Source organism: Miniopterus schreibersii (assembly GCF_964146895.1).
Source record: "Miniopterus schreibersii genome assembly, chromosome: 5".
Lineage (NCBI taxonomy): Eukaryota > Metazoa > Chordata > Mammalia > Chiroptera > Miniopteridae > Miniopterus > Miniopterus schreibersii.
In genome coordinates, this window is record NC_138106.1 from 31,803,223 (window position 1) to 31,828,275 (window position 25,053).

General features: G+C 37.8%; 1 long non-coding RNA gene across 1 annotated transcript in view; it reads left to right on the forward strand.

Annotated features, from left to right (window-relative positions):
• The window catches only part of LOC308557329, a 473,078-nt gene extending 449,675 nt beyond the window's left edge, over nt 1-23,403 (forward strand). Inside the window, exon 6 of the long non-coding RNA XR_013998814.1 lies at nt 22,581-23,403. This is a non-coding gene — a long non-coding RNA (uncharacterized lncRNA). The remainder of the gene's footprint in view (nt 1-22,580) is intronic.
• Nucleotides 23,404-25,053: the final 1,650 nt, after the last annotated feature.

Sequence of the window (25,053 nt, forward strand, 5' to 3'; positions counted from 1 at the left end):
GAGGGTAGATGCTGTCACCTGCTTGAAGGACCTCACCCTGTTACGTGCTCTATAAATTGTAGTTTCCTTTCCCCCTTTGCATGCACCAAATATGTGGGCATTTTGGATATAACTGGATGCCAAGCCCTTCCCAGGCAACCACGGTTGATTTAGGAAGGACAGCACTGATAGGCTTCACTAACAATGTCTAAACTACATGCTTTCACCCTCGGCTTGTCAATGTCACTGAAAGTCAGATTCGGAAAGAGAAGTGGAGTTCAATCATGCAACCTGTTTTGAAAATAAGCTTTTCACTTTTCATCCTGTTCCCTTTCTGTCCTGGCCCCCCTTCCTCTTCTTTGTCAGTCTTTCTATTTAGTTAAAACTTTGGTGGAATTATTTAATTTACAACTACAATCAATAAAAAAATAAATATTTCTCTTCTGTCCAAAAACTCAATTGATTTTTTAATATATTTAATTACATATCTTTTTTTCATTCACAAATTAGGCCCACACCCATGTCATTCCTCACAGCAGGCACATCCCAGCCTCCTGGTACACAATAGCACTGCTCTCAAAGGCTCCTTTCAGATTTAAGAAGACTTAAATATGAAAAGCCAATATGCTGGAATAAATCTTTTGCCTCCTTCTTAAAACGAGTGTGAATAGAATTCGCACCAGGGTATCCAAGACTACTCTTTTCATTAAAAAAAACAACCATGAAATCTCAGTTTTTCCAAGATTATGGATTCAGTAAGGCAACAGACCTTAATCTGACTTTGTTCTAGAATCTTCCCCCTTGCATTTGTCATAGCTTTTCCCTCCAGTGGCTCTGAAAACAATTTTAGTGCCTTTTCTCTTGGCTTAAAACCTTTCAATTTGAAGATTCAAAATACTTGTTTAAAATGTGGACCGTTTATGGAAACAGGAGACAATTAGTATTTGGAAAAGAGGTTAAGTGCTTAAGATTTGGTTTCCTGAGGTCACTTTGAAAGGCAGAGTCAGAGCAAGAATCTGACCCGTCTTTATTTCTTTAACTTGACAACCAAACCGCATTGCCTCTAACTGAACGCTGTGTTTACCGGACCATTAAGCCGGATAAGGTAATGAAATTCCATAGGCGAAGACTAAGATAACGGTGATAACATTACTCTACCCGGGAGTTCAAAGAATACAGCAAATCCCTCATGTATTTGGGAATCTTTTCATTCCCATGACATATAACGTGATTTTGAACTTCTAATGATCTAGGACACTTTCAGTTTCTAGCCATCAAGGTCACAATCTAAATTTGGGACCTTTATTTGCATGACCAGGAAAACGACTTTCCTCTACAAGTGGCTTGCATTTGAGTTTGAATGTACTCATTTGCATGCAAGCATCTTGCAGTATAGGTGGGCACTTTGCTATGTCTCCTACTTTCCTTTCTGATGAACTTCTACAGTCTGCTCCCCATTCCCCACTAAGACTTGCCTTTTCGGCCTCTTTTGTGCTCTTGCTTGAGAGCTTTTGAGCTCCTGGCTGCCTCACTGAGAATGGGAATCTGCCAGAGGCCACTTTCAGCCCCATCTACTTATGTGAACAGAAAGTTCTCTTGGAGACTTTCCCTTTTCTATTTCCAGTGCCAGAGGGGAAATCCTTCTTTCCCAGAGTTATTAAGTAGCATTCCTAGGTTCTTTGTAGTCTCTCTTAAGACAGGTTTTTTTTTGACTTATTTGTGTCTGTTTGTAAATCAAGACCAGAGACTGAGAGTTTTTTAAAGAACAAATGAATAAATAAACAAGTAGTTTTCTACCACATACCATAAGAAGCCGGGAAGTGTAGGTTTTGATTGCTAACAATCAGATGTTAAAACAGGAGCCTCACCTGCAGAGAAGCAAAAGCATGGAGGGTGAAAGGAGGCTCTTACACTGAGGTTGCCGTCCCACTTAGGATTTGCAGCATTTGCCTTCACTGCTACTTAATACTTTACTTGCCCAGTCTTATTTGGCAAATCTAGTTAATTAATAGCCTTATCTTCATGGGAAAGTGAAGTGTCTCCTCCTCGGGCTTTACTGAGACCAATTGAGAAAAGTCTCCCCCGGGCACAGAGGAAAAGAAGGGTTGAGGCGGTACTTTGAAGATGTTAAGTGTTTTTTTCTTATTGCCCCCAAATAGTACACCAGCTTTTAATGGAGAAGTAAGACAACAGTAAGTAATGTTGGAGACACTTCTATTTGGGCCAGGTTTCTTTTCTATAGTAGCTGCAGGGCTTTCAAATAATTCAAATTGCATGAGTCTCTTAACAGTTTTTTCCCCTTTCCACCACATCTGGCCATTATAAGAGAAATATTGGGATAACCAGCTGCTTTTCTTCTCTTTTTTTAAGGACAAATTTCCCATATAAGCAGAGCATCTCTGATATTCCTGTGAGGAAGTATAAAAAAGTTTATGTCAATTATAAACTTTTTAGCTTAAAATTCCTTAGTATATTCTATAAAGAAAAAAAAAAAGATGTGAACATATTAGTAGTGTCTTGGACAAAGATAAGCAGTGTTGTTCTTATTCTGGATTTAGCCCATGGGTTTCCAGGGTGAAAGCTTAATTACGAATTGCCCATGTAATGCATTTGTAGGAATTTTCCTACACTGATTGATTATTAGAAAAATTAGCCAAACAGTTTTATTTGGTGATCCTTGAGATTATGTCTGGTATTTGTTTTTTGGAAAAATATAGATTGCATTGCTCTATGAAAGATTATCTTTTTGTCAACGTGAACTCGGTGTTTCTGGCATCTCTGTGGTCCTTTATTTTTCCTGAAGATCTCTGGCTGAGTCTTTGCCATTTACTACACATCTACTTTGCTTACATTTAAAGAATTGATGGACTGGGTTGAATGCATGAAAAATATGTCTTCTGGCGATCAACTTCACGATTTACTTACAAGCTAAAAGATTTTCTGTTCAGCTTTTCAATTGACAAAGACAAAATTGGTTTGTTGAGATATTTTCATGCATTAAAGCTTGCATCCTCAGTTAGCATAAGCATACAATGTTTTGTACCATTCTTGGTACTTTTCTGAATTAGGATGTTTCCATCTCAATAAATGTCAGATTACTAATGTATTTTTCTACTGAATAGAGTCAAATTTATTATCATCTTTGTTAGTGGTATCAACCTCTCCTCATCCTCAGCATCATCATATTAGTTACAAAATACATTCATTACTAATTCTTTTTTCTTTTAGCTCATCATGTAGAGGGAAGAGGCCTCTGTTAGAAGGGGCCTACATCCTAAAATATGCAACACACCACAGTGCCCTGTCTGTGCACTGCCGCTCCACTTCAGGCCTCGCGGTCAAGATAGCCTAAGCTCAGATGCTCTTTCACTGACTTGTACTTTCATGAACATGTGTTAAGAAACATTGCCTAACTGGGAACTAAGGCAGAGAGAGGGTGGTGGGCCCCTTCAATGTCATATCAGAGTGTTGTTCAGCAGGTCTGTCCAAAGATGATTTGATTACTCTGGGGAATATACCTGTGTTTGATTATATCTAACTATTGATTACAAGTGCATTTTTTATAAAGTGGCATGTTCATTGGTAGGTTTTGATCTAGTAAAGATGCAGATAATTTCTTCCTGGTAGAAATGATAACCCCAAAGGTTATGGTTTTATTGCTCTGTAGGATATATTAACCACTTTTGTATCTAAACCCATCTTATCCAAACATTTTGTTTTCTCCCACGCTTATCTAACCCCTGTTCCTTTATCTTCTTTGAGCCATCTTTACTGTCCAGCTGGTTCTCTCATTACTGAGTTGAATAACTAACACATAGTTATTTTATATTTGTATGAATGGTTTTATAAATTCTTGAAAATTATACCTTCACATGTGCCACTCAAGATGCATATGTAATTTTTTAATGTGATACTTTTGGCTTGAAAGTAATCAGTCAGGGAAACAATCACTAATTAGTTTAGACAAATGAAACCTTCACATAAATCTATTTTAGTACCCAGCGCTACTTCAAGGACAGGCCAGATCTCATTATTTAAAATATTGATTTTCTAACAATATGTTAAGGAATTGTCTTGGGTTCAATGTGACAGATGGAGGATCCTTAAGGCATGCTACCCTTAGTGGTGCAATTAGCAGAAAAAGAGTGAAGCAGTCACCTTTATCCAGTGAGCTTTTCGAAAGAATTTTGATTACCATGACTTGCATGAGAAAATAAAAATTCACTTTAATTTCTTCAGCAACTTGGTTGATAACTGGAATTGAGTTCATTTGTTGAAACAAACAACAGAGAAACAAACCAGTATATAACATCACGTTTCTGCTTACACTAATGAAACATAGAGTCCTATGCAGGCTTTTTGTTATCATTGTTACTGTTGCTTTAAATCCCCATGTGATTAGTTTAAAATTAAAAAAAAAATTGAATAGATGGTATATAATGAATGAATGTTTAAAAAGTGAAAGCAATATAAAAATGTATACAGTGAAAATTTTACTTTTATCACTGTCCCCATCAGACTATCTCTTCTCCCCATCCCACCCCAGGTAATCAGTAATTGTTTTTAAGTATCCTTTCCATTTTTACTTGTGAAAATAATAGCAAATATGAATATATCCTATTTTTCCTCCCATTCTTCACATAAAGTAGCAAGTAATACACATGGCTTGGCACCTTGCCTTTTTTACTGGAAATGAATACATTACCAGTCTTTTCATATCAGTACATAAGATACTTTCTCACTTTCTTTTTAACAGTGTGGCTTTAGTAATTAAATCCCAAGTGAATGTGTAAGGGTGCCATTCAATTCATGAAACATTTAATATACCAGGCAATATTCTAGGCACTGGAGGTACAAAATATAATAAGACATAACCCCAGTTCTTAAGAGCTCCTATCCTACTTATAGCGATAAAAACGTAGCTAAAATACAGTGTGGTTAGTGTTATAATAGACATATTTCTTAAATGCTATGGAAAGATAATTCAGGAGTAATTAATTCTTCCTTGATGGTATGAGAGAGGAGTAAAAGAAAGCCCAAAAACCAAGGTGACATTTGAGCCGGGTCTTGAAATAAGAATATGAACTATAACAGAATCATTTCTTAGTCTAAATGACCAAGTGAATACATTATTTTTAAAAGAAAGAATTTGGCTGTGATGATTTTTTAATTCTCTCCTATTACTTTGCCCTAGGGTATCGGAGTAAGTAATTTTACACTCTATTTGGTGTTTATATCTTTTAAGTGTTTGTAGATGGTTTCATTTTTAATCATCAGTCGCCCCCCCCCCCCATACCACCCACTCTTATTGAAACAATCAGGAGTGTGGCTTCTTCCTGGCTTTCCGGTCGACGCGACACCACTTTGTATTCTGAAAAGCAGATGATCAGAAGCAGAGCTTTTGTGAATCTGAATATAAACAACTCCATGGTATAAGGTTCCCTACCTTTCCAAAGACTCCTGCCAAGTTAGTCCATTTGCACATTTCATTTCCAATCTGTTTATCCCAATGTAATAGCTTAGTCATCAAGCTCTCAGGCTAAATCAGAGCATCGGAGGCCAGCCCTGAGAACTCCTCCCAGGATGAATTGCAAGCCATTTATTTTCATTTGTTTACAGGCTTTTGACTCGTTCAGCTGCCCTTTCAACCGTGAGATGGTGTCCGTATACATGTCAATTTTTATTAAGCTCCTAAGTAATTTTAAAACCCTATCAAGATGTCTCTCTGAAGTCCTTATACATAGGCTGCTCTGCTCTCCCAAGTTCCTTAATCGTGTAATTCTCTAGAAGTGACCTATCAAGTGTGATGAAGCTCTTTGCTCACGGCCTGCATTTTACCCCACGTCTCTTCTTTTCCTGGCCTAGGCCTGAGCTCTGTGACCACAATGACACTTAGTGGTCAGGCTAGAGTTTTGGCCATCCTAAGGAGGCACTGCTATTCTTTACCAACTGAGAGGACTCCGTGGGCAGTAATGTTTTTTAAGTTCCCCTTTTCCAGGATTCTCTCCAGTCTGGAAATTGGCTGGAGCTCCGCTAGTATTCTCGGCTCAGAGCAATCAGCAGAGAGCCTCAAGTACAGAGACGGCGAGCACATCGCCCTCTCGAGCTGCCAGCTCCGATTAAAGAGTGAGAAAACCTCATGCAGCCAAACAGAGCTCAAGGTTGAACTGTTTTACAAAAATCTGACAATTTTGCCCTCAATGTACCAATTTCTTTGATAGCTTCAAGTAGTATTAAAATAGCACATTGTTAAATTGCACCCCCCAATGCTCCCAGGCTCTTTCTCTTTGCTTTTCTACTTAGTATTAACCCAATCTAATATGCTATATGATTCACCTACATTTTATTTTGTTTGCCCCATAGTTGAATGGAGACTCCATGAGGGAAGGAATTTTCTGACTATTTTGCTGTATGTTCAGTGCCCAGAAAGGCACCTCAAACTTAGAAATTGCACCACGTGTGTTAGGTGAATGAATAAATTAATACGTAGTGCAGAGAGTGCATTGCAGCTAAGCTGTTCTCCGCAGGGCTCAGTTGGTATATTTGTTTTTCTGTTTCTGGTGATATGCTCCCTTTCGCCTTTCACATCTCTCACACCCATTTGAACTTCCTAGATACCTCTTGCCTCGAGGAAACTTTTCTTGAATTGCCTCATGGAGTTCAACCCCCCTCAGGTCTCAATTTAATATTTATTTTACTTATTTGAGAATGGCAGAGCTTTCAATGGGGCTACCCCGTGCTCGAAAGGCCCCAGTGTGCTTTAGAGCCGGGTGGTCAAAGCTGCCTGCGGCATTATTTCCCCGTCCCGGCGCCCCTGGGATGGGAGGGCGGACGCTTCAGCTGCTGTGGCTGAGCACCATGCGCCTTATTCGGAACGGTGCCTTGGCTTCAGCCTTAGTCCAGTCAGTTCAGTTTTGAATGCCAGCTGTCTTTACCATTCTGAGCCCTAAGGCCTTCGTCTATCAGACGAAGATAATAATACTTCCCGTGCGGGGTGATTGTGGGGACCCGACACAGTATATTGAACAGGGTGCTTGGCAGACGTTACCACTAGCTGTTATTATTACTGCAAACACCACTGCTATTCGTATTATATCCTGTCCTTTTTCCTTTGATTCACCACTTACTCAAATAACTTTTTTTTTTTTTAAAGGAGGAAATTGTGCCCATTGTTGCTTGGGACAATATTGGGACCATAGGCCTGCATTTTTGCAAAACAATAGAGTTGTATTGGGCAGCATCGATGAAATATAGGAACTGCCCTGGGGTGCTACCCAGAGGACCACATGCAGTGATAATGTTTATCTGATTGGGAAATCAAACCTCCTGTCACCAGTCCTTCAGTCTTGCTTCATTAAGGTCACTGACAGTTCAGTGAAACCATGAGCTTCTGCTCATAAATAGTATGGCCTCTTACCTCACCCCACTGTCCTTTCAGGCACAGTGATAATCTTGAAGCACTTAACTGTGTGGCAGTCACCTTTCTCTCCTTCTCAGTCCTTTCTGAGTGCCATCACTGACCTCTTCAGATTATTGTGCAAGGCTCAGGGAGCTTTTCTTCTTGGACATCTTGGGTCACTTTTCTTAACAATCTTGAAATAAGCTCATTTTGCTGATTGAAAACAAGACCAGTTTATCTGTAAATTCAGTCAAGGTTTGAATTGGACAGTTAAACTAATATTTACACTGGTTCTTTCCCAGTTTTAAACTATCTATTTTCAAAGAGGAGGTAGCTATAGTTGAGCCTTTTTAGTTGGGCCATTGGATTGGCCTGATATGTAGAAATTTTATGTTTGTTGATTAAAATTTTAGTTACATTTTGTTGTGATGTTTTCAGATATTCTCTTTAAGATACACCCTTTAAGAACATTTAGGAGTTTTGCAGTCACTCGACATTTTAACAAAAGAGGTTAATAGAGGATATCATTTTATATCTAAATAGTACTTTATTAAAGTATAATTTACTATAGTAAACCATTTAAATCTTAAGTTACAAGTGACTTCTAACATATCTACATTCTAACTTATCTGTATAGGAGCCCACATGGTATGTGGATAGCCATCGCCTGACTTTCCAGAGGAATAGAAGACTAGAGAATTTGTATAAAATGGTGGTAATAAATAATCCAATTTTAGGTTATGAGTTACCATTGAAATTTTAATCTGCTTGTTATAGTTTGTCATATTTTAAAATTATTTCTAACTCAATTCATCTTTCTGAGAATGTGATTAAAAAAATGATATTTCAGCCTGGCTCAGTTGCTTAGTTGGTTTGGAGTGTTGTCCTGTACACTGAAAGTTGGCAGGTTCGATACCTGGTCAGGGCACACACCCAGGTTTGGGGTTCGATTCCCCCGTAGGGGAGCATACAGAGGCAGCAGATTGATGTTTCTCTCTCACATTGATGTTTCCCTCTCTCTTTTTCTTCCCCTCTCTCTAAAAATCAGTAAAAACATGTCCCATATCCTTGGGTGAGAATTAAAAAAAAGATTTAAAAAAATATATATATCTTTATTGATTTCAGAGAGAGGAAGGGAGAGGGAGAGAGAGATAGAGACATCAATGATGAGAGAGTCATTGATCGGCTGCCTCCTACACACCTCCGACTGGGGATCGAGCCCACAACCGGGCATGTGCCCTGACCGGGAATCAAACCTCAATCTCCTGGATCCTAGGTCGATGCTCAACCACTGAGCCACACCCGGTCGGGCAAAAGAAAGATTTTAAAAATACTTGAGACTAAAACCCTAGCCTACTCTATACAGAGTCAATAATTGTACTAACATAAATGCATATCTTTGGGACCCAATGTGCCTTCTACATTTATCATGTACATTTAACTTTTTCTTTACCTGTCTGTCTCCGTATGCTAGATAATGACAATCTTGATGGCAATGATTATATACTATTATCCATCCCCAGGGCCTAGTATTGTACCTACCACATAATAACTGATAATGAATGTTTGTGGAAAAAGTAGATTGAATGAAGAAAATGAGAGAGTCACACAAGCTGATTTTAAGTCTCAAGCCCAAAGAAGATTGCCTATATCTTAGGAAAGCTTATTGAGAGGAAAGATTTCAGGGTGTGTGGAGGGTTATTTTCTGCTTAGTTCTAGACATGGATATAATATTTGATTAAACACAGAGATAACATTAAAAGTATTTGTGAGACTACACAAATGCATACATTTACAAATATTTTAAATTACTAAGAGATTGAAAAACTCTGCAACTTTAATAATCCAGGGAATAACATAATAAACAGAAAAATGTGTTTTCTTATTTCTCTTCTTTAAGCTACATCCAGCCATCTGGCCCATGAATTCAAAATCATCACCCCCATTTACTTGGTGAAAACCACTGAATTAGTTTTTATGAGTTAGAGAGAAATAGTCCTTTAAACCCAATTTATAAAGTCTTGGTGAGTTTTTTTTTGTTTTTTTTTAAACCTTCCCTCTCTAAATGTAAGAAAAATGAAGCAAGATTAACAGATTTAATTTAAATAACTTTTCTCTTAGAAAATGTTATTTATATGAGTACTTAGAGTAAAAGCCACTCTATTCAGTTTGAGAGAAAATTATTTTTCCAGAGTTTTGGGGGGCCAGTGTCCTAGGTAGGAAACAATAAGTTTTATAATGTGATTCTTCTTTCAGAATTATTCATATCTGTATATTTGGCAGGTACTGAGCACACTCCATTGTATCTCAGATGGGATTCACAGTGATGAATCAGCACAAACGGTTCCAAATTGAAACATTCAGAGAGTCCCTGTATTTCCCTTGTTCTCAGATGTTTTGAAATAAACACTGGCAGTGTTTATTTATAAAGGTTCAGGACTTTTTGAATGTGTCAGCAGCAAGCCTTGGCTCTAAACAGATTATGTTGCAATTTTTTTTCCTGATGACTCAAAACTATAAACTTAAATTACCTAATTAAAAAGATAGCAAACTACAATAAACTTGGACCAAAACTTTAGTTATGTATCTTGCCTGAAATTAGATCATTTCAATAACTCCTCTTCATGCCACATACAACCTTTCCTTTTAGTTATGAACATTCTCTAAACATTAACTGTTTCTTGGTTGTTTGGTTGTTGTCAATCTGAACAATATACTTATTTTTTACCTGCTTTGGTGAAATATGGATTTAAAAAATTATTTTTATTAATAGGCTATGAATTATATGTACAAGTAAGAGAAATATAGCTTAAGAGAAGTGTTAACAAATAGTATTGGAAGGTACTTAATTGTTTTAGATCATTTAAAGGTAAGAGTTGTTGTTAATAACTCCCATCTAGAGAGACTAACTGAAGAATCTCTACTTACTGAAGCCTAATGATAAATACTTAAAATACAGTAAGAAATACTTCTCAGGTATACTAATTTCTAGCATTGTCTTGGTATTGAGAATGCATCAATAATGCTTCAGGTGATTAACATATGTTTGATAGATATGCCAAAAATAGAGTATCAGTTGTGAGAAGGCAAGGCTGCCTTCCTTCCTGTGTTTTCTCCTTTCTTTATGTAATTGATTTCACTAAACCTCGGTTTCCCCATTTGTGCAATGGTGATAACAATGCTTTCTATATTTGTCTCACAGTCCTTTGGCTGTAGGGCTCACCCCAAATGATGTCTATGGACACCTTCAAAGTCATGACAGGCTATACAATTTTGTTGGATTTATTGTTAGTTCTGGGTAGTATGGTCTCATATCTCACCTTTCTCTTCTTACAGTAACTTTTACTTCTTCAGTCAATCCAAAATGAAGCCAAGTGAAGACTTTGTAAATCATTTATGTAGCAGAATCATTTATTCATGCAGGAAGCAGAGTTTAGAAAGATTCTAACAGGGGAAAAGAGAAGGCTGGCTGTTTTCTCTTAGCTCTAAATTTTCTGCAAGTATTTGTTTCTAAAGAGAAGTAGGTAATAGTAAGGAAAGGATGTAGGACCTATTTATTTCTCTAAATCTACTTAAAATAAAGAAAAAGACTGGAACCTATTTTTCAAAAGAAATTTATACTAACTCACTACATAGAAAAAAAGATAAAAGTTTAAACAACACCTCCATATTCTGTCATTTGTCAATACCAGTGTCCCAAGAACTGCTTAAGAAGAATACAGAGACTTAACAGAGAACAGATTTAATCTCACTATTCTAACTATGTCTTCTAGGGGATTGTGGCATGAAGGGGTATAGGTATGAAGAGGGCAGGGTAAAGGATCAGAGGATGAGCATCTATTGTGTGCCAGACATGACGCAGAAATCATTGCATTTAAGCTACACAATATCGTATAGGGTAGTTGTGTTTAAACCAATAGTACAGACTAGAAAGTGGAAGCTCAGGAGGTTACATTCCAGGTCTATCAGATAATAGGACCAATATCCAAGCTAAGATTTGTTTCGAAAGACTATCCTTTGGCTGAAGCTGAAACCCAGTCATGTCTGTACCACAACCCCTAAAATTATCCTTTGGGAAAAACACTCATAACATGTTGAGTCAAAGGTCACAGTAGTTAGCTGAAAAGAGTAGCACAGTGTTTGATAAATTAGATGCATACACTTTGCATTGTTGATTTCTTTCTTTTTTTTTTTTTTAATATATCTATTGATTTCAGAGAGAGGAAAGGAGAGGGAGAGAGAGAGACAGAAACATCAAAGGTGAGAGAGTCATTGATCGAGCCCACAACCTGGGCATGTGCCCTGACCGGGAATCGAGCCCCGATAGCCTGGATGAGCCACGCCAGGCCGGGCTATTGTTGATTTCTTACAAAATATTTGCACAAGCTATCTGAAAGGTGGGCGTTGCATTTTATTTATTTATCCTTTTGATTAAAGTAAAAGGTAATTTGCTAGGTTGGCAGCATAAAATACAAATTATAGATAAGACAAGCCAACAATTTGTCTTTAAATTTGTTTATGAGAGATCGTTAGTAAAAATATCTTTTGCCTTGGAACATAAAGAAGACCAATAATTTTGATAGTGGAGTAAGATAAATTTATGCAAAAATGTGATGTGTAATTGCCATAAAATTCCTATATTTGACTAATTAACACTCAACCTACACTTATCCATGGTATTTCCTGTCAGTGCTACAAAATGGAGAGATTGCTTCAGCGAATTGAACCAAAGGCAATAATGTAAGAGAAAAGGTTTCCTATTCTGACCAAAAATCAGGGTGCAAATTATACTTCAAAAACTAATCTTGGCAACTTCTATTTCCATCCATGCAGAGTAACTTGTACCAATCTAAATCTGCCAAAACAACTGTAAAACTGAACCAAAAGAATGAGGCAACTTTTTCCAGGCACTAACAAATAGTCAATGGAGGACTGTAAGCCCTGAGAAGTCAGCCCTGTCATGGCCCAGCTTCCCTTCTGGGTACACATTCTTGCCATTGGGCAGGGGAGGTGAAGCCAAGTAGAGTGGCAGTCTCGTCGACTGGTCTCAATATTTACTGGTCTACTATATGTAGAATTGGAATCCCGGAGAAAGAAGGGAAAGAACATTGAGTGGATAACATATTTGAAGTAATGGCCCAAATAATCCCCATATTTTAAAGGACATGTCAATGTATAAATCCAAGGAGCTGAACAAATCCTAATGGGATAGCTGCAAATAAACTACCGCTAGGCATATTATATTCAAAATGCTGAAACACAGAGTTAAAGAGAAAAAAAATACTAGTACTGGGAACAATGACACAAACAATACCTGCTTTTTCATCACAATAGTGGAGGCCTGAACACAATAAAATAACATTCCAAAAGTATTGGAAGAGGGGAAAAATCTGTGAATCCAAAATTTTATATTCAGATTAAAAATAGTGGTAAGCAGAATAATGCCCTCCCTCCCTGAGGCCCATACCCAAATCCTCAGAACCTGTGAATATGTTACCTTACCCGACTAAATGGTCTTTGCAGATGTGATGAATGTTACCCACTTTGAGATGGGGGAGATCATTCTGAATTATCTGGGTGGGCCAAATGTAATTACATATAATCAAATATAATCATAATCCTTGAAAGCAGAGAACTTTCCCCAGTTTTTGTAAAAGGGAGATATGACTATGGAAGCAGGATGAGAGAGGTGCACATGGCTGACTTTGAAGACGGTCATGAGCCAAGAAATGCAGGCAGCCTCTAGAAGCTTGAAAAGATAAGAAAATTGATTCTCTCCTAGAGCTTCTAGAAAAAAACACAGCCCTGCCAATGCCTCAGTTTTAGCCCAGTGAGACCCATGTTAGACTTCTGAACTGTAAAATAATAAATTTTTGTTGTTTTAAGCCACTAAATATTTGGTGATTTGTTCTGATAGCAGCACAAAACTAATAAAATACAAAAGTAAAGGTGCAATGAAGACATTTTCACATACACAAAGGTTGAGAGAATTCATCATTAGCAGACCTGTATTACAAGACATTTTTATAAAGCAAAAAGTTTAAGAGTTAGTCATCAGTGGAACTAAGCTACAAGAAATGCTAAAGGAAGTCCTTCCATGTGAAGAAAAAAGAAAGCAGATCTGTGGGGTTGAATGTAGAGCATTGGAAAGAATAAACATGTCCTTTGTTGCTGTTAGTGTTGTCACTGAATTAAGGATGGAGCAACACTCTTTCCAACTCTATAGCCTGAGTGGAATCTGGAAGTCAACAGCTGCCCTTTAAGTTCAATAGCATGGACTGAAAATAAAAGTATGGTAAATGAGAATCAATGCTAAAAGCATAAGAAAGCTGGTGTGGATACATTAATATCAGACAGAGTGGACTTTTAGTTCAGGAGCATTTCCAGAGGTAAAAAGAGTACTTGTAAATGATCAAAGGGCCAATTCATCAGTGAGGCAGAAAAATCTTAAATGTGTAAACACTTAGCTAGGTAAGTTAAAAATACTAAAAATGTAACAGAACTATAGGGGAAAATAGGCAAATCTATTATTTCAGTTAGATATTTTAGATATCTTCTTCGAGAAAACTAGAACAAGCTGACAAAATAATTTAATGAGAATATAAATACAGAGGATCTGAACAGCATCATCAACCACCTGAAGCTAATCGCTCTTCATAGAACACTACACTCAATAATTGCAGAATACGCATTCCTTTCAGGTACTCATGGTATATTCACCTAGACCATGTGCTGGGCCTTACTGTAAATCTCAATTAAGTTAAAATGACTAAAAGTGTATGGAATATGTTTCCCTGACCAGTGTACCTTAATTAGAAATAAAAAAATGATATCAAGGGAACTTTCATATATTTGGAAATTCAACAAAACACTTCCAAATAACCCATGGGTTAAAGAAATACAAGAAAAATCAGACAATATTTTGAACTAAATGATAATAAAAAACCCACATATCAAAATTTGTGAGGTACAGCTACAGTGGCTCTTAGAGGAAAATTTGTAGATTAAAATACTTACAATGGAAAGAAAGAAAAATTAAAAATCAATTCCTGGCTCTATTATATATTAGTTTTTAATCATTATGAATGGCATCATCTACATAGGAAGTGTGGCAAACATAGTTGAGAGAAATTTACATAAAACTTATACCTATGTGTGTAGGTAGAAGAACCTGTGGGGTAGGGTAATGCTGCCTATAGTATTTATTATCAGTGATCATTCTTAAGGTTGGAGAGGAATTTCATTAGAGTAGATTTCATCTCATGGGGAAGAAAAAGAGCAAAGATTTTGCCTCTTAAAGACTTGATCCCACCTTCTACCTCTGCCAAGTATCACTGGTATAATTATCTCTTGGTTTCAGAGATAAAAGAAAGAATGTTATCCACTTTATGTATGTCACAGAGTTGCTCTGGAAAATGAAACATTGCTTAAGAAAGGGTATTTAAAATGCTAAGTGCCCCTAAAATGTTAAGGCGGTTAGCATCATCGATGAATGGAGCTAGAAAACATCCCGCCTCTGTCTTTTATTTATTGCTTGTTTCACTGACACCATCTTTCTCTCTGATTTTTAAATGTAACTTGAACTCAACAAAGATTGAAACAAAGATGTTAAAGATTTATGGAAATCAGTGGAAAATTAGGCCAGAAAAGCAACAAGCTGACAACAAGGTTAGGAGTTTGGGACACTTTTACACCTATTGAGTTCTCTTCACACTGCTGCGTGTAAGTCAGGGTCTCCGTCACCTGGACTCCCTCTGTTCACCAGCCTCAGTTTATCTCACAAAGCTTGAAAACTTTTGGGCTCCTACATGCGTTCTGGGTATATGATCATCCGGTACCCTCTGTCTTGAATATTCTTCAAAAAATTTTTTAACCTGAAAAATGTATTATGGCTCCATCTATTTCTTGTTTGGGCATCATTTTCCTCAGGAAGACTTACCTGAATCTCCTCAAGAACTAAGGGCCCTCCCTTCTACTCCCACAGAAACCTGCACATAATGGTAATGCTGTTTTATAGTCCCTGACATGGTGGTGTATTGTCTGTGCAGGAGTCTGTCTCATATACCAGACTTGAGTTCCACAGGGGAGGACCATATTTCATTCACTTTTGTACCCTTAGGGTATAGTAGAGTACCTAGTGCATATTAAAGACTCAATAAATATCCATTGAATTTTTAAAAATTGAATTGAATTGCTTTTATTCATGAATCTATTGAAGGTGTCATGGCAAGAAGCAAAGTTCTAAAAAAGCCATTTGAAAATTATGGAATATTCAGAGCTTTTTAAAATGTGGTTTCCACTAAATATTAAAATTATTAATAAAATATTATAATGGATATAAATGAAAACTCAGGTGCATTTTTCTTGAAACAAATTTGGCATGTGGAAATCTGTGTTTATGTGGTTCAAATGGAAAGTTTGGAAGTGATTCTTCATTTAATAAAGTCTTTGTTTTATAAAATAAGCCATACATTTACTTTAAATAGTGAACTGCTATTAAATTGACCGAAAAGAGGTTTAAAAGGCCCATTTTCCGGGAACATGTGATATGCACAAAGTCAAGTACATCTGTATTTTAATAGAATGTGTTGGGCATGCCTGCAAGATTTTCTTTAAACTTTACAAGAAACACAAGGTATAATATTTTAGAAAGATTATAGGTTATTCCAACTAAAATTTTCAAAGTGGGATTGATTGTTATGACTACTTCAACCAATATGGGAAAATTGGAAGTGTGCTTCAACAGGAAAAAACTAAAAACAAAAACAGAACTTACCAAAGCCCCAAATAAGTTCCCCAGAGACTTTGGGAGTCTTGGCTTGATAGGATGTGGAATGGGAATTTCCTATTGCTTTGGAATTTGGGCTGAAGTTCAAATCTGAGGACAACTAATAACAGTAGCTTCAGTGACAGTTGAGGTTACTAGTATGTTCCTCATAGGGTGAGCTAAGATGCAGCCCAACTATGAACTACAGTCACTTCAAAAAACACATTTAACAACCAGGAGTTTATTAGGGGATAATTACTTAAAGGAAATTTGTAGGGATTGGGAGCAGTGTGGTGTGAGAGGGTAAGCAGCTATGTGATCTCACTTCAAACTAGGGAGGAGCCTTCATGAGACATCTTTCAAGAAAAGATCGTGAGGAGAGAAAGCTTGCTAGCAGGGAAGATGCTGTCTTACCAAATGCGAGAAATTTCTTGGGAAAGTTTTAAATGTGTTCTTTAGCGCAATGCTTCACAACATACTGATACTTGAATAAAGTTTAATGAAAATAAATTTATAGAAAAATGAAACTAAAAAACTTCACCAATTACATACACTGCATAGTAACATCTATGATGTAAAATATTCTAAACAGGACTCTTAATTTCTGTACTTACTTTGTTCAAGGATCAGCATGGAGTGTCCAGACTTCAGATTAAGTAGCCCTGCTCTAGATCAGAGCTTTAGCTGGAGACCTGGTTAAAAGGTCCATTCTGAGCACTACAGTCTTTACTTCTAAGAGGCTCTGCGTGATGCCAAGGCTGATGGTCTGCAGCACACTTTGAGTTGCAAGGCTCTAGAGCAGAGCCAACTTATGGAAATATATAATGTGAGCACATTATAATTTAATTTTTTATTAAGTCTTTGAGATCTCAATTTGGACCAGTCAGATTTCAAGTACTCAGAACCACATGTGATTAATGGCTATTGGCCATAAGCTCTCGAGCTTGGGCAGCATCGAGACTGGAGCTTGATTCTTAGGAGAAATCAGAAGGCACTAGGAGGGCTGAAGTGGCACATACAGAGTGGCAGAGTGAGGCCAGAGGGCAACTGTGCCTGCAGTTTGAGAACATGGCAGGGAAGGGTGTGTTCCCTTTCCTGTGGGACAAGTGGATGTGTGCAAGATAGCACAAGTTACCTTGAGAGCACCTCTTGAGAGATGCTTGCTGGGGTAAAGGGACCCCAAGGACTTTCCAGGGACAGGAGATAAGGGTTTTGCAAGAGATTAGCCGGGGAATGTTTCACAAGCATCAGGAAATGCTGTGTGTGCGAGGCCCTGATATTTTGAACATCTGACATATACAGGGGCATTTGACACTACAGAGGGGTCCACAAACAGACCTGCTTTGGAGAGGAGAGAAGCTTTGAATAGGAGAAGAGATTGAAGTTTTGGTATTTGATTGGATTGGACTTTTAGTTTTCTAGTTCCTGGAAAGTTTTCTAGTCCCTGAAAGTCAGCACACAGTTGTGGAATCTGCCCAGGGATGTCTGTCACTGGCTGGTAAGGAAGAAAACCTGACAGCAGGTTTGAGAAAGGTTGTGCAGAGAAACTGGAATTTTGTTTGTCTCCCGACATGGCCATCAGCTGGTCATAACCTGTGTGAGCCCACGTTGCATGGATGATGGTCATTCGAATGCTCCGTTCCTCGCACCTTCCCTCAGCAGCCTGGCACTGGCTGGAAGCATGGCCAGGAAATGCCAAGCAAGTCCTCCCAGGTACGATTCAGAATGAATGTCTCCAGGTTGTTAAATCATCCTGTGTTACTTTCTATAAATGTGTCTTATTCCCTATGTTTGTGACGGAAAGTTTCAAATTAAGTAAGAGGGTGAGCATTAGTTTGGGAATTTCTCTTCTGAAAGGCATCAGCTCAGAAGGTAGAAGCAATTGAATGAAGCTAAGAGAAATTGGTTCACATGTTACTGGCTGCAAATAATAGAAACCCAGAAGCCAAATGTCTTAAAGAACAATACTTTCAATGTCTCTCATAGCCAAGGAAGTCCGAAGTAGGGTGGGCCTCGGGGCTGGGTGATGCTCTACCTCAATGACATCAAGTTTCTTTCTTTCTTTCTTCTTTAAATATTTTCCCCACTCTGCTCTCCTTTGAGTTTGCTGTCCTGACTGCAGGGCAGTAACACCCAGGTGAGGGAGGAAGTCTCTTCTCTCTTTACTCAGAATCCCCCTCACAGCATTTCCTCACATTTCATCGTCCAGAGTTGGATTACATTTTATTCTTGACCCAATTTCTGGCTAAAAAAATAGAATTAGCCACATTCCATTGAAGTGGACCTGGAGTTAAGGCTCATGTTTACAGGAGGAAAGGTGAGTATTTAGACAAAATTACATGCTACTAAATAAAGGAAGTGAGGGAACCCCTTACTGTTCATCAGAGATCATGCATAGATTTCTAATCTTAGTGGAAACGTGCTTTCAGGGGATAGAGACCTGTGACACACTGTGTGATGGGACAAGTATGTCTGAGCCAAACTAGGCATCCAGACCAATTACTGAAACTGCTTTCTGGATGACATCGCATCAGATCACATCATAATTAAGACACAGATTCTGAAAAGGCTTAGGTATAGACCTAACTTTAAGTTAAAAGGCCTCTCAAAAGAGACATGGCATTTGAGCCCAGGGCCTCCCCAATACCCAGCTAAGTTGGCACTGGCTAACCATGTCCGCACTGGAGGCATCATGCTGAAGTTTTAAAATGCTTCTTCTGGTCGCGTGGAATCTTTGCTTCAGGTGAGGACAGGAAAAGAAGAAATGTGTTTTTATGAGTGTAGTTTTTCTGCCTTTGTTACAAATGAAACATTTCAAGAAATACTTTCTTTCTAAGTGGCTAACTGTCAAGTTATTGTAGCTATGCCCTGAGACAGACGTTGTTAAAAACCTGCAACAATTCTAGAAGATTGTTCAAACTTAAGGCCTTTTTAAAGCATATTTTCCCAGCACTAATCTATTTAAATTTTTCTTGGAGCCATAATGTGTGGCTCTTGTTTTTCCAATATAGCACTTGAGCATAATAGTATGGTTGGAAATTTCATTCTATCTTATCTATTATTCTACAAAGTGATAGGAATATTTAATGCCAGACTAGTTCCTTCACGAATAATACTTGGGGGGAAAATCTCACTCCTTTCACTGGCAGCTTATATTATGGCTCCTCACCTTGAAATGCCAAATATAGAAGAGAAAGAAATCCCAGAAGAGAGGCATTGCTTTCTTTTTCTTTTTTCTTTTTTTGGAGACATATTTTTGCTTCAAATTTTTCTTGGTCAGATGATTTTAAGTTCTCCTCTTCTCCATGTTTCTTTCTTGTTTACTCCGGGAATGCAACTTGACCTTGACTTTAAGGTCAAAGCAGTTTTAGACTGTGCAGTCAGCAGAGAATAGAAAAAAAAAAATCAATGTGAAACATATTAGAGAGACGAAGGGAAAGAGTAAAGTCGAAGTGCTGGGAAGTCGCACAGGGAGCGGAAGCAATGAGGTAATAAAGTGAGAATGCGCCGCGCTGAGGCTGTTAGGATTCCTTTCTCTTTTGCTTCCCTTTTCTTACATGGGAGTGGGTGAAAATTATGGTAATTGAAAGCCTAATGCATTTTCAAAGCATTTTCTGGGCTAAAAATTACTTTGACATGTAAAAATGAGGTGTTTCATTTCCCCCCCTGAAATCCATTTTTTTCGTTCTCTGTTTCTATTGAGGCTAGGGGAAATGACTAGTCTGTACCTGGTATGGGACACAGATTTAAGAGTGTTCCTTGAAGCTCCATGGCCAAAAATTGCACTGAAAATTTTGAGGCCTTTTACCAGCATAGTGAATTAGTCTAATTTTGAATGAAAACATACTTTGATTTTATAAAGATGCACACCCCATGTAAATGCTGAAAAGGGATGAACAGAATCAGAGTGGACATTTTGATCATAAAACTATCCTTGCCGTCTAGTTCTTTCTAGAATTCAGCCATGGACCTTGGAAAGAAAGAAAGAAAAAAGTTAGATCAGTTGTCATTTATGACAAGGATTATCTTCTTTTTTCTTTATCATTGGAGTCAAGAACAAATTAGGCATAAGAAAAAAATTCCCACTCTTTGCTGAAACAATATTTACTAAAATTTACTAGAGTATGATCAGAGAAAATTTTAACCTTTATGTGGTTGATGTATACATATCCTCTACATCTATGCAAATGTAAAAAGACAAACAGGTTTTTGATCATATCATCATATAGAAATGGAGTTTGTCTGATTTTAAGTCATTATTAAGGCAAAAGAGACTATCTCATGTTATCTGGAAAATATAAAATGTTTCCTCAAAAAGAGATTAGTATTAAATATAAGGCAACTTCTCTAAAAATCTAAATTAAATATATGTTACACTTGAGATAGATAGCACTGTTCTATAACTCAGATTGCTAGACATATATGTTAGAGGTGATTATGTCTAAAATAAGGCCTTCATTATCTAACATTATTTCAAAGCTTATTACTTTTGCATTGACCTCACATACTTAAATTTTATAAATGCACAAGAATTCACAGAGAACAGAGCTCTGGGTAGGCTCATTGATAACCATGAGTGTCAATTACTGGCAGAAATGGGTATTGATGGTTTTGCCTGTATCACAGTAGAAAGTGGAGAAAATTAAAAAGCTTCCCCTCCCTCCCCCTGCTTTGAAAGCATTGGAAACGATTCCCTGGAAAAAAAGAAATCTATATTAGGGCCTGAGTAGGGGAAGAGACAGGTTGGCCCTTACTTTGATCAGTATAGTAAGTTCAAAGATTGTTTTTACTACATCTTATCTTACATCTACATCTCATTTCAAATTTGACAGGTTCCCTTAGAGGATCCAAAAAAGACAGGGACTTCTAAGCTGAATCAAATATGTGCATTTTAATTCATGGAAAATCAGCAGGGCAACAAGGAAGATTCTCTCCTCTAATATGGATTTTCTTCATATTTATTTTTTTCAGTCTGAACACTCCAGGCAAAAAATTCACTTGGCTTCAACTAATTTGCAAATACCATCACTCACTGCTGTTTTGCTACCCATTTCTCAAATCTCAATTAAATGTGATGACAGTTTACTTGCAAGAAACACACAGAAAGGTCTTTCCCCAACCAGAGGTCTTCACTCATTTCCTGCTAGTGGACTTGGCAAGTGGAGTCAAAACATCCATTACCGAGGCTGAGTTTTAATTTAGAAGGTTATCATCAGAGTCAGCTAAATAATTATAAAATCCTTTACAAATGTAAACTGCCACAGAAATGTATAGCAGCAGCTGAGGACAATATATAGATCATGAAACCTGTTTACTATGGATTTTTAAAAGGGTGAATGTTAGGTTCCTACTCATGGAAAGCTTGCATAATCTTCCAAGGCACCCCTAGGATGAACTGAAAATACTTTCTTTCTGCAAGTATTTTTTATATTAAAACCAAAAATAACAACAATAAAAATGACTCTGCAAGTCCTGGTGCTCTGGCTCAGACTCCACATTCCCTGCAATACTAAAAGCAAGAAGTGACATGAGATATAGTTTTGGCTAAAGAGATGCTAATGGCAGGGGGGAAAAAAGGTTTGTTCATTCTTTTATTTCCTCTACATGAATAATTTAATATAAAAATCTCAAATATAGAATTTAATATATAATAACACATAAAATTTGTGTGGTATTGTTTGGAGAGTGTGGGCTTTAACAAATCATAGACTGTTAGAAACAGGCCTATGTGTAAAATGGGTACCTACTTCATGTTAACAGGGTTTCAACAAATATTAGCTACACAAGATAAAAAACAAACTATCAGGAGTCTTTACCAGAGACTAACCGGTCAACCCTCCTCTCCATGGCTGAAGAACTGAAGCCCAAGTGATGGGAAGACTCACCTAGCACATCCAGTGGGCAGCTGGCAGCCAGGCTCAGGGGTTTCTCTACCTCATCACTGTCACAGCAACTTTTGGGGCCTGGGCTCATCATTTGATAAAAAGAGTAACTCTACCTGCCCAGGGGTTATTGATCAAAGGTTATAGAGGTTGTAAGAATTCCTTTACAATTTTAATTGATGGCACGGTGCCTTGCATGTGGCAGGCACTCCGTAAATGTTGGAGGAACAGGATTTGTTTAATAGCTGTGGCGAGGGCTGGCTCCGGTTCACTCCTCAAAGCTCATTGTGCTCACCCCACCTCTTTAATCAGACCTATGCAACCAACACCTCTGACCTTTATTTCATGGCGGGTGAATTACCTGCACTACAGGAGCAGAGGCAGGCAGCCTCCACCTGGTACCAGGACGGGGACAACCTTTTCGTTTGTTCGGAAAGTAAGAAGCACTCAGCTTGACCCTGGTGTAAACCTCCCACTGCAGTATTTAGGAGCCAAGCTGTCTGCCAATCTAGCCGCCCCTGGCAAGCTTCATCGTATCTGCTTTTCTCTCTAGGACAGAGCAATCTGTTGGAAGGCATTTCCCCTCCATGGCATCTTCCAGGCCTGAACAGAGCCCCGGGGGCAGACCAGACTGGATGGTGAGTGATGCCCCAGAGTCCTGATGGCCCTGTAGCCTGAGTGGCTTCCTGCCTGGCCTGTGCGTGTTGTTGTGGTGAACTGGCTTCCACAGGTACTCTGAAAATGAAGAAGGAGGAAAAGAAAATGCTAAAAACACACTTAATACTGAAGTTTATGGGATTTTTGTTTTCACTGACCTTGCAGGTGGATTGTGTTATTTGCTGACCTGGAAAAAAACACACCCAAAACTGCCATGACTTTCTGTAGCTGGTAAATACAAAGATTCTGCAAAATCCTGCTGGCAGTAGGGCTCCCTGTGTCTCCCTACCACCCTTAGCCCTCTTGGCATTTCTGCTTGAGTTTGTTCCCCATTTGCAAATATGCTTTCACATTTTTTAGGAGATTCTTCATGCCCCATGTAAATTACCAGATGGGTATAAATAGCTTAATGGGCAGGAGTTTCTTCTAAAGCTAAATGCCAGATCTATCTGGATCTTGGTCCCAGGGGGGTTGGAACTGTCTTTTCCTGCCTCAGTCACACTTATTATTGTGAAATCTCCTCTGAGTGGCGTAATAATGAGCCCCTTTTGGTTAAACAAAATGACAGACCTCTTTCAACTAATGCTCTAGAGAAAAATATAGTGTCTTTTATTTTTCTAAGATCCGTGTACCTAGGAGTCACTTTATATTTAAGGCAATGAAGGTTTAAAATAAGTGGTATATGAAAGCTTAGTACTCCTTTATGCTGCTGAGGAATTAAAAAAAAAAAAAAAAGCCAGGTGACTTGTTAATGAATTAAGAAATAAGCAAATTTTTATTATTGGAAGAGCCTTTATTTGCATGTGTCTTCTAACATATGAGTTTTGCAGCACATACACCATTCTTATTATTTACCTTAAAACTGTAAATAGTTCATTCACTCAATCATATTCATGTTATTTAATGTTAGCACTCTGTAAGGTGGTAAACAGAAACTATCCATTAGAAACTTAAAATCTATACCCAGAGAATAATTTATGAACCCAGTCACTCAGCCAGCGTATATTTATTGAGTGTTTATTATGTGCTAGGAGCTGGAGTGACACAAAAATGAACAAGATGTAGATCCTGCCTTGAGGGGTAGCAGGTGATTTCCTCAATACACTATATTAGTGGTATCATAACACCCAGGACTCAGCCAGGAGTTCTACTGATCATAAATCGATACCCTCATTTCAAGGCTCAAACACAGAGATGGCAAATAAAGCCCAGGCCTGCCCCAGGCAGTATTGACTGAAGCAACACATGACTTATAAGAGTAGCAGGCAATGAATAATTTTGCTACTAAGAGTAAAAGAAAACTCTCCTTTCTCTCAATCCTTTTCATTTAAATAGCATTTAGAGTTGTTAAAAATCCACAAAGTTTACAATAATGTACCATCATGAATGCTTTGTTAGACTGAGAGGGGCAAGGGCTGGGAAATGTCATCTTTGGGAAAGGAGCTGATAACTGATCATCCGGTTTGCCATTTCCCCCTTATTATTTGTAATAGTTCCTGACAATACTGAAACCTAATATTTCAATGCTAGCTTACTGATCTCTTAAGGACTTGGAAGACCCAGAATAGTTGAGGCAGTCAGCCAAGTCCTTAAGCACACCACCTGGGGTTAGTGAGCCTGAATTTCAATCCTATTTCTGTGATGTACTCAAAGTGGGATCTCAGGCAAGGTACTGAAGCTCAGAGTGCCTCAGTTTCTTCATCACTCATATGGGGTTATAATAAAAGTATCATCGCTTAGGGTTGTTGTGAGGATTAAATGAGGATGTTAAGTTTTTAATACAATGCTAGCTCATGGTAAGTGCTGTGTTAGCTATTACTGCATCCCAGCTCTTGAAGTACAAGATAATCTTGACGACAATTATTTTCCACCTTCTTACCCCACGTTTTCCCTCATGAAGCCACTAGCATAGTTGGAAGTGTGTAGTAGTAGTTTAGATCAGGTGATTACACAAGAACTAAAAGGTATTTCTTAAGCACAATCAAAATTATGAATAATCCATACTGTAATTAAAATTGTGATTTAGTAATAGCAATTTAAGGATATTTATCAATAACAAATCTGGGAATGATATTTAATGAAGAATTAACTTTAATCAAGAAAATCTTAGATTTGCTATTTATTATTTATCAGTTTATATTTACCACATGTATGCATCTGTTTATTTATGTTCATGAATACCTGTTTGGCCTGAAAATAATTGAAGACAGCTTACAAAGATGCACATTATCTAACAAGATAATACTGAACTGAAATTAGTGGGAAAAATTAGATAAAGTGAAAATACAGATAGGAAACAAAAACAGACTTTTGCATATGAAATTGTACCTTGAAGTCCCATGAACTTGCTGTAAGTCTTCACCAAGTTG